This window comes from Balaenoptera musculus, chromosome 1 (genome assembly GCF_009873245.2).
Source record: "Balaenoptera musculus isolate JJ_BM4_2016_0621 chromosome 1, mBalMus1.pri.v3, whole genome shotgun sequence".
NCBI classification, from domain to species: domain Eukaryota; kingdom Metazoa; phylum Chordata; class Mammalia; order Artiodactyla; family Balaenopteridae; genus Balaenoptera; species Balaenoptera musculus.
This window is the reverse complement of record NC_045785.1, coordinates 4526259-4536749: the sequence shown is the minus strand read 5'-3', so window position 1 is coordinate 4536749 and position 10491 is coordinate 4526259.

Below are 10491 nucleotides of genomic sequence, written 5' to 3'. Positions count from 1 at the left end.
GCCCTTCTTCCTTTTTAAAATCTGATGGTGAAAAATTTTATGCTGAAAAAATGCTCTCAAATCCAGGAAGCCTATCTTGGGGCCTCTTTAAAACCAGATTTGTCCTAATTGACTTCGCATCTGAGATTAAAAACACACAATGGGGGCTTCCCTGGTGGCGCAGTGGTTGAGAATCTGCCAATGCAGGGGACACGGGTTCGAGCCCTGGTCTGGGAGGATCCCACATGCCGCGGAGCAACTGGGCCCGTGAGCCACAACTACTGAGCCTGCGCAACTGGAGCCTGTGCTCCGCAACAAGAGAGGCCGCGACAGTGAGAGGCCCGCGCACTGCGATGAAGAGTGGCCCCCGCTTGCCGCAACTGGAGAAAGCCCTCGCACAGAAACGAAGACCCAACACAGCCAAAAATAAAAAAATAAATAAATAAATAAATAAAAACAAAACAAAAAACACACAGTGGGCAGAGCCGGACACTAGGCTGTTTGGAAGAAGGACCAGGGGAGCAGCTCACGCTCTTGGGCTCGGTGGCTGGACCTGAACTCTGTGTCGGTGATGGTGCTGTTCTCCCAGGGGGCTTTGGGGCCAACGATGGAACTCCATCTTCTCCACGGTGGTCAGGATTCTTTAACCTCCCAGGTTGGAAGTGGTTTTGGTAAACAATCAGGACAGCCAGGTCAGGTCACCATTTCTGCGTTTAGGACGCTGAGGCAGCCTTTCAAACTGGTGTTGTGAATTGCAGCTTCCTAGCAGAATGTGTTGAAGGACAGCTGTTAGGATGTGTAGGTTTTAACGTTTACGTTCATTTAAACCGTTGTCATTGTCTTAAGTACTCACGTGGCTTCTCATCTCATAGAGCCCTTGTCACCGTCCAGGATCAGGTGTGACAACCCTAGAGACCATTTAATGTCTAGCTTCTTTTTTTTTTTCTTTTTTTGCGGTGGGAACCATTTAATCTGCATACGGAGACTTGTATTTACTGTGATTCTTTCTACCAGAGGAACAAAGGGCGCCCTGCAGGAAGGGCTTCTTTTTTTTTTGAATTTTATTTATTTTTTTATACAGCAGGTTCTCATTAATTAGTTAACCATTTTATACATATTACTGTATACATGTCAATCCCAATCTCCCAATTCATCCCACCCGCCCTACCCTAATGTCTAGCTTCTTAGTTCCTTCTTATTTATATCTAAATTTAACTTGTACATGGTTTTCTTTCTTGGCCTTGCAGAGACTATTAACAGACAATCCACCATCAACTTTTTGCCTCCTTCCCAAGTTCCTGTACCTTTACAATAATACTGTAGGTCTTTAGCAGCAAGTGGTGGCCTGTCGTTTGCGTTTTCATTAAATCCAGGCTCGCCTTTAGCCTGTTTCCTGCTGGCCTTTAAGGCTGCGGGCTTCAGTCTCCGGCAGTAAAGAAAACAAACGTTGCCGCTAGAGGGAGCTGTCAGCCATTGGTCAGCTGGCCATACGGAGGCTGGAGATGGGACGAGGAGCCCGCCTAGGCCTTCGTCAGCATCCAGAGATGCTGGAGGCAGGGTGCTGTGGTCAGCTCCCGGTGTGCCAGTCAGACTGGCAGCGGTGCCTCCACCTGGTGTGTTTGACTGTCAGTGGCGATGGTTTGGGCTTTCTGTCATTTCCACTGTCTGTGATGGCTCAGGATGGGTAGTGAGAGTTCTGCGTTGGAGATACTCTTAACAAAAACTCAGTCATTTCTGTGTGTGATTTTTAAAGCAGTACATGCTTATTTTAAGAAAATTAAAGGAATATATGACTTAGAACAAGAACCCTTAGTCACTGATTTTGTGGTTCCTGAAAATCAGCTCTTTAGATCTGTTTCCAGGACAGGTAGACATGAAAATGAAAAGATTCTAGGGTTGATTTTATTTTGTGAAGAAAGGTAGTTCTGTTTCCGTCTGTCCCCCGATAGACCTTGGGGGCAGACACCACTGTATCCTCTGAGACCCCAGATTAGAACTGAGGACTTAGGAAAGGGGAGACGGGTCGGGGAGCTGGCTCTTGAGGTGCCTTGGTTTTTGAAAAATCAAACCCTGGAAGTAGCTGGCCAGAGAGGACCTGGGGGTGGTGGGGCCCCGGCTGAAGCGAGAGAGCCCGCTGCCGCTCCTGGGGTCCCTGTGACAGGCGGGCCCTCACCCTTCCGGGCACTCAGGTTTCTGCCCGACAGACGGCGAGAGGACCAAGGGACGTGGGACGGTGATTTTTAAAGCATCTGGTAGTTGTTTCCCTTAGATTTGGTTGAGGCCAGGTAATGGTTAAGGCAGCAGGCTCTGATGTTGGAGCTCTGAGTTCACCTTCTGGCTGGGCCACTGGCTAGCAGTGTAGCTTTGAGGGGTATTTAACCTGAGCCTGTGTCCTCTTAAGATGGGCGGATGGCGCTTCCCTCAGGGCCCCTGCGTGAGGAGGGCGAGAGGCGTGTCTACAGCAGGCGTAGCAGTAGCTCTTAGCTTGTGGCCTGTCTCTGAGGGTTGTAAATCCAGAAGGCAGGACCAAGATTGTATTCCTCACAGTCACACCGGGACGACGCAGAAACTGTCGGCATCGGAAACCATCTTACCCGGCGGCCCCCGGGCAGGTTTACCTCAACACCGTTCTTCCTGCTGCGGGTCCTGCTCAGGGCTCCGGAGAGGAAGGTCCCAGGGCTTCCACCGATCACCCGCTCCTGGGAGTTTTTCATAAACCCCACTAACTGCTTTTAAAATTGTGTGACCAGCTCACCCATGTAGGAAATGACCCTGAAGTCCACCACCACGTAATCACTGTTGATGCTGTGATGCTGTCTCGTCCAGTATTTTTCTAAAATGCACACGTGTGTGTGCTTTATAAAACTGGTGTCCAACTGTGTGTATGGTTTCTATCCAGCTCTTTTCACTTAATATGTGAACTTCTGTATCATTAAATATTTTTGAGAATGTGAATTTAATTGTGTAATTTTGTTACGTATATAGATAGACCATTTTATTCTCGGAAATTATTTAAATGTTTAGGAGAAATTATGGGGAAAACATCGAAAGGGGGTAGTGAGATCTGGGTGTCATAGTGGGGAAGACAGGAAACCCCAGCAAGTGCCCGCACCTTTTCTCTGTTTCAGTATTGAGCGGGATAAACTCCAGTGGGAGTTCATCTTCATTTTTCCTTTTGGGCCCATGTATGTAAGTTAAATCGTTTCTGGACTATCTTTGAGAGTATATTAACAGGGAAAAGAATTTTGCTCCCAGAAGAGTTCAAATAGAAAGATAGCCAGCCAGCCGGGGGTCTGTGTCTGTAACCGCCTCTCCGAGAGCGAGAGCTCAGCCCCTCGGCCCTCGCTCCCAGGGTGGGGCCTGGTAGAGGCAACGAGACTTGGCTGACAGGCCGAGCCTGAACAGTGGCTAAAATAAATATGGGGGCCATCTGTGCAGTAGGGGGAAGAGCCACGTGAGGTAGGGCCTCCAGAAAGCCTTGGCTGAGTTAAAGTTATTTCCAGGGCTTTGCCAGGAAAAGAATGGGGCAGAGGGTGGGCCGCGGGGTGAGGGAGCAGTCTGAAAGGAGCCGCACTTGGAGTTGAGGGGCAGCAGGTCCAATCTGGAGATCCCGGGAGCTGAGTAAGCAGTCTTGGGAATCGGCAAACAGCCGAGCCGGGCAGACAATGTGTTGGGCTGGGAAGCCAGGGGTTGCCATGGCGACTGGCCCCGATGCCGCTGTGCTGCTCAGCGGACTGTGGCTTGGGTTTTTCTAATGCTTTGGACCCGGGCTCGTCTCCGGGCTGTGAATGTCAGCCGGGCAGGAAGAAGCCCCCAAACTTGCAGGCCTTCCTCCTGACCGAGGAGCCCAGCCGGGGCTGCTGCTGGCTCTTGGCATTGCAGAGACGAGGGTCTTCGTGGCGCTGCTTTCTGGGAAAGGAGGGAAGGCACCCTCCGAGGCAGCCAGCGGTGTGAGAAGTGCGTGCCAGGGAGCATATGGGTACTTGGGGATGGAAAATCCAAGGGGAGGAAACCACCAGCAAGGAAACAGTGCAAACCGCGGCCACAGAGTCCATACGTTAAAATATACAGCGCCCAGGGGGCCTGTGTCGGAGAAGAGAATTGGCAGGGCTGAGAGCTCGGTGGTTTTCTGTGCAGACGATTCAGCTGGAGAAATTAAGGTTGGGGCTGAGTCTGGGAGAAGCCGTCCAGTGTTGGGACCGCAGCTGGGCAGAGAGGGACAGGGGCTGTGGGTCGAGCCCGTGGCTCAAGGGCCAGGCAAGGTGCCGCCACCCCAGAGGTCAAACATGAATTCAGTCCTGACAAAATACGGGTCTCCACCTCGCGGCTGGCTCAGCCTTCGTCCAGGAAGCCGTGAGTATGTTTTCTTCCTCTTCGGTCCAGAAAGGAGGGCGGACGACAGAGCGAGAAGAGGAGATTTTGTGGGTCTTGGAGGGGCTGCCTGCTGAATTCGCCTGGGCCCTTTAAGAACCCCTCCTGCAGGCTGGCCACATTTTCTCCTCCACGGTGATTTAATGAATTTGAGAGTGCGGAAGGCAGGGGTCGCCCAGTGAGCCTTAGGCATCAGGTCTGACCTAGGCGCAGATAGTGTCCTGTCTTCTGAGAAGGCAGAGGAAGGAGGCTTTCGGTTTCAGCCTTCCAAGCCCTGAAAGACGAAAGAGCAGGGTCCCATGTGAAGAGCTATTCCGCTGGCAGCTGCCGCGGAGGGGCCGGTGGCGGGGTCGGGGGCGGGGGGAGGGGCCGGTGGCGGGGTCGGGGGCGGGGGGAAGCTGTTCCCTAGCTTCGTCTCCTGGGAGGTGGAAGGTCAGGGGGGAAGGGGGCCCCCAGACCTTGAAACCTTCCGTTTTGTGCATTAAAGTTGTGTCCCCATTGCCAGGATGGTCAGGGATAGGTTCCCAACCGTGCCTTTGTACCTCTCTCAAGAAGGGCTGTGAAATTCCTCCTAAACCGTCAATATTTGTAAGTTCACTTTTGATTCGTGCCATGACGCGTTTTGGCAGAGGGGATCAGGAATGGCGTTCATGGAATCAAACAGCCTTCCAGCGCCCCAGAATCAGAGCCCTGGCCTGGAAAACACCCCATTCCTGGCCAAAGAGGAACGGCCTGAGGGTGTGTTAGCCACTGACCCCTCTGCGCTCCCATAAGAGCCCTCATTCCGACCTTCATCTGTCTCCCCCTCCTCCCCAACCCCACGGTTGGCCCAAGACAGATTTAGGAAGCAGACAGTGAGTCACACAGAACTCCTAGCACCCACCCAGGCCTCACTGCAGGGTTGTCTCCTCCCCAGGAAGGGTCTGCGCTGCCGATGTACCCCTCCTCTGGCTCACACCCCCAAGTGAAGCTTAGCTACCGTGCTGGGGTCTCTGCCTTGAGTGGCCAGAGAGGAAGACGAACGTGTGCCATTCACCTTAGCGGGCCTGTCACCCTAATACACGAACCCCAGTGACCGATGTCCAGTTAACTCAAGGTCCATCACTGCTCGCTCGCCTGGGGGAGATTGTTTCCAGGCTTGGGTGAAATATGGGCTCTAGGCCTTTTGGGGGGGTCCCCAAAATCATGGCTGCCACGTGGACATCAGAGAATGGCCATCTGTGCTGCTTCAGCCTGACTGTGTCATTTAAAAAAAATTTTTTTTGGCCACACCATGCGGCTTGTGGGATCTTAGTTCCCTGACCAGGGATCGAACCCTGGCCCATGACAGTGGAAGTGCGGAGTCCTAACCACTGGACAACCAGGGAATTCTCTGATTGTGTCTTTAATCCCTTTATTATTTTTTTTCTTTCTTTCTTCCGTTCTTTTTTTTTTTTCTTTGACAGTAAAAGGACAACTAGTGGGAATTCCCTGGCGGTCCAGTGGCTAAGACTCTGCACTTTCACTGCTGAGGGACCAGGTTCAATCCCTGGTCAGGGATCTAAGATTCCACAAGCCTCACTGTGCAGCCAAAAAAGAAAAAAAAAAAAGGACAACTAGTTTTGCTTTTGCTGTATTTCCAAGTTTTTTGTTTTTTGTTTTTAAAATTTATTTACTTATTTATTTATTTTTGGCTGCATTGGGTCTCTGTTGCTGCGCGTGGGCTTTCTCTAGTTGCGGTGAGCGGGGTCCACTCTTCATTGCGGTGCGCGGGCCTCTCATTGCGGTGGCCTCTCCTGTTGCGGAGCACGGGCTCCAGGCACACGGGCCTCACCAGCTGCGGCATGCGGGCTCAGTAGTTGTGGCTCACAGGCTCCAGAGCACAGGCTCAGCAGTTGTGGAGCACAGCCTGTGGCAGTTGTGGCACACAGTTGCTCCATGACATGTGGGATCTTCCCGGACCAGGGCTCGAACCCGTGTCCCCTGCACTGGCAGGCGGATTCCCAACCACTGGGCCACCAGGTAAGCCCTCCAAGTTTTAAAGTTTAATAAGCTTCAATGTGTCATAGTTCCTCATGTAATCAATGGCCGCATAGTTACTGAACACATTAATCACTGGGCATTGTGCCAGGGGCTGGGGAGATGGTCGTGAGCAAGATACACGCCCATCCTTCTAGAATCTCCCTAATGAGTGACACGGACATGCAAGCAGGAAATTGAAAAGTAGTTTGATGTGTGTTAAATAGAGCAATTGCGGGTTAATGGGTTCACACGTAAGATTCCTCTTACAACACCACCAATCTTGGGAATTTTCTGAAGTGACATCACCTAAAGGATAAACTGGAGTCAGCTGGGTAAAGAGTAGGGGTAGAAAGGTCATTTCAGGAAGAGAGAAAAACAGGAGCTAGAAACGGCATTTTGTGCAGCCTGGCTGGGACAGTCAGTGGGATGACTGAGGGGTGGGAGAGCGTCGTAGGAGCTGCTGGAGGGAAGAGCTCTAAAGAGACGGTGCAGAGGTCAATCCGTAGAGAGGACGGTCGAGCATCTTGCGGACTTCAGATTTCATCCTTGGGGCGATGAGCATTTAAGCAGTTTTAGCAGGGTAGGTAGCATTTTCTGACTTGCATTTTAAGAAAATCCTTTTCGATAACAGTTTGAAGAGTGGGTTTGGGGGATTTTGAGATGGAGAACAGGGCAAATAAAGAGCCGAAAAATCAGGAGGCTTTTACAACAATGCAGGTGAAAGGTGATTGTTTAAGCCCTTTAAATTAGCATATAAATTTATATATATATATACATATGCACACACATGTATGCCTGTGTTTACTTTGTTCTGCTTATACAAATAATACATTTTCATTCTCAAACAGTACACAGATAATGAAGATATAAGTCCTGATTTTCTGTTATTTCCAGTTGCATTTCAGATTTTTTTTCTATGAATATATACACAGTGCACATACCTAAATATGTGTGTCTGTGTAAAAATGTTGAAATGAAATTGAAGAAAATATGCATTTTTGCAATTGCTTTTGCCAATTAATTCTATATTTTGGACATGAAAAATGCCAATACATGAAAACCTACCTCATTCTTTTTAATGGCTTCATGGTTCATATGGATATACCTTAACTTCTTTTTATAAATTTATTTATTTATTTAATTTTTTTTTGGCTGCGTTGGGTCTTCGTTGCTTTGCGCGGGCTTTCTCTAGTTGCGGTGAGCGGGGGCTACTCTTTGTTGCAGAGCACAGGCTCTAGGCACGCGGGCTGCAGTAGTTGTGGCTCGCGGGCTCTAGAGCACAGGTTCAGTAGTTGTGGTGCAAGGGCTTAGCGGCTCCGCGGCATGTGGGATCTTCCTGGACCAGGGCTCGAGCCCGTGTCCCCTGCATTGGCAGGCGGATTCTTAACCACTGTGCCACCAGGGAAGTCCCTATACCTTAATTTTAAAACTAGCCCTTGAGTTTCCTGGTTGCCTAGTGGTTAGGATTCCAGACTTTCACTGCCGTGGCCTGGGTTCAATCGCTGGTCAGGGATCTATCCTGCAAGCCACGTGGAGAGGTCAAAAGAAAAAAAAAAAAGACTATCTCTTTAGGGAATTCCCTCCAGTCCAGTGGTTAGGACTCACTTCTTTCACTGCTGAGGGCACGGGTTCAGTCCCTGGTCGGGGATCTAAGATCCCCCAAGCCGCATGGCAAAAAAAAATAAATTAAATAAAAAAATAAAATAAAAAGTGCACTTAATCCAAAAAAAATTTTTTAATAAAAAATAAATAAATAAACCAGCTCTCTATGAGTAGACGTTTGGGGTTGTTTCCAGTTTTTTACTCCTGTAAATGATGCTGTAGTGAGCATTCTTATACCGGTATCTCTGTGGACTTGTGAAAGAGTGTCTATAGAATAAATTTCTGGAAGTGGAATTGTTGGGTGGAAGGGGCTGAGCATTTTGCATTTTAATGGCCATTTCCAAGTTGTCATCCAGAAAAGCCAGTTATTCCCCCATCAGCAGAGTATTTCAGTCCTTCTTTCTATGTCTCTGGTCATCATTTTCCATGAGCCCGTCCCTGACACATGTGGGTGGGTGGCTGGGCAGGTGTCCCCTTACATGGTCTCAGGCACTTCTCTTCTCTGTCCACCCCTATTACTGAAATTCTGTGGCTCTTGGCCAAGGTGCAAGGGCAGCTGCAGGCTCTGACATCATGCCTCTAGAACTTCCATGGGAGGGGGGCACCAAGAGCACTCCATGGTCCTCCTAAGGACCCTCTTATGTAGTAAGTTTTTAAGAGCACAGATTACAGAAGCAACTGACCTATATTCAATCACAACTCTCCTACTTACTAGCTGGATGACTGTAGGCAAGTCACTCGCCTTCTGAGCTTTAATTTCATTATCTTTAAAGTGGAGACAACAGCCGTATCTACCACCCAGGATTTTGTGGAGCTCAGAGGAGGCAGTGTTTGAGTCTGTGTGTCTGGTAATTCCAATACCTCAAGTTTTTGTGTTTCTGTTGGCTCTCAGACATGGGGTCTTAGTTACTTGTGTGCCTGGTTATCTTTGACTGTGTGTTGGACATTGTATTTTTAAACTTATTTGCAAGAAAAATTTGAGGCCTAGGATGATACAGGATGTTCATATGCATCTGCCATATGCTTGGAAACACTACCAGTCTGGGATGACTTTGATCCAAACTCAGGCCTGAGGTTCCCTGGACTTTGATTTTTTTCCCCTAGCTCCATAAAGCTGTTAGAAATGAAGCTGTTTCCCACCTCTTTCTTCAGAATGCATAAATACCCTGAGAGCAAAACCATCTGTTTATCTCCCTAGATCCTCCTCTTTTGTGTTTCATGGGGTTTGATGTTTTTAAGATTAAAAAAAATTTTTTTTCATCCAGCTTTTTGGGTTGTCCCAAGAGGGAAGTTTGGTCTGATTTACCTAATCCACTATTGTAGGAAGGAGAGTCCCCACTGAGGGATCTAAATGTTCAAAGCATTTAGCATATTGTCTCTTTATACCTGTTGTTTCCAAAACCATGGTGTGTTTTTATGGGGTTTTTTTTAACTACTTGTATGAACTATATCTTTTTTTTTTTTTTTTTTGGCCGTGCCACGTGGTATGCAGGATCTCAGTTCCCTGACCAGGGATTGAACCCATCCCCACTACAGTGCAAGCATGGAGTCCTAACCACTGGACCGCCAGGGAATTCCCCATGGTGTGTTTTTAAATATTTGTTTATTTATTTACTTATTTGGTTGTGCCGGGTCTTTGTTGCAGCATGTGGGCTCCTTAGTTGTGGCAGGCAGACTCTTAGTTGCAGCACGCATGTGGGATCTAGTTCCCTGACCAGGGATTGAACCCAGGCCCCCTGCATCGGGAGTGTGGAGCCTTACCCACTGCGCCACCAGGGAGGTCCCCATGGTGTATTTTTAAAGCACAAGAAACTAAAGTTTGTTAGAATCATATGAGGTAAGGCAGAGGCTTTCTGTGGCCAACTCAGAGCCACAACAGGGTCGGGAGGTCCCTTGTACCCTCGTAGAATCCCCTCATGTCCATAAGCTCCTCGCATTTCACCTGTAATTACTTCTGTGATAATAGCCTCTTAAAATCTAAGTCAGATCATGTTCCTCCTCTGTTAAAAAGAAAACTCCGACGGGACTTCCCTGGTGGTCCAGTGGTAAAGAATCCACCTTACAATGCAGGGGACGCGGGATCAATCCCTGGTTGGGGAACTAAGATCCCACATGTCACGGGGCAACTAAGCCTGCGTGCTGCAACTACTGAGCTTGCGCCTCAACTAGAGCCCGCATGCTGCAAACTACAGGGCCCACGTGCTATGGAACCCGCACGCCACAACTAGAGAGAGAAAACCCGCAAGCCACAACTAGAAAGAAGCCTGAGCGCCTCAGCGAAGATCCCATGTGCCGCAACTAAGACCCGACACAGCCAAAAATAAATAAAACAAAAAATAAAAACAAAAACCCCACAAATCCGATGGTCCCGTCTCCCTCAGAATGAAAGGTAAAGTCCTCACAGGACTGTGCAGGACCCGATGCCCTGTCGCCTCTCTGACTTTATCTCCGCTTACCCTGCGCCAGCCATAGTCGCCTCCTTGAAGTCCCTTCGCTAGGGTGACGGACTTATCCTGGTTTTAAAACTAACAGTCCTGT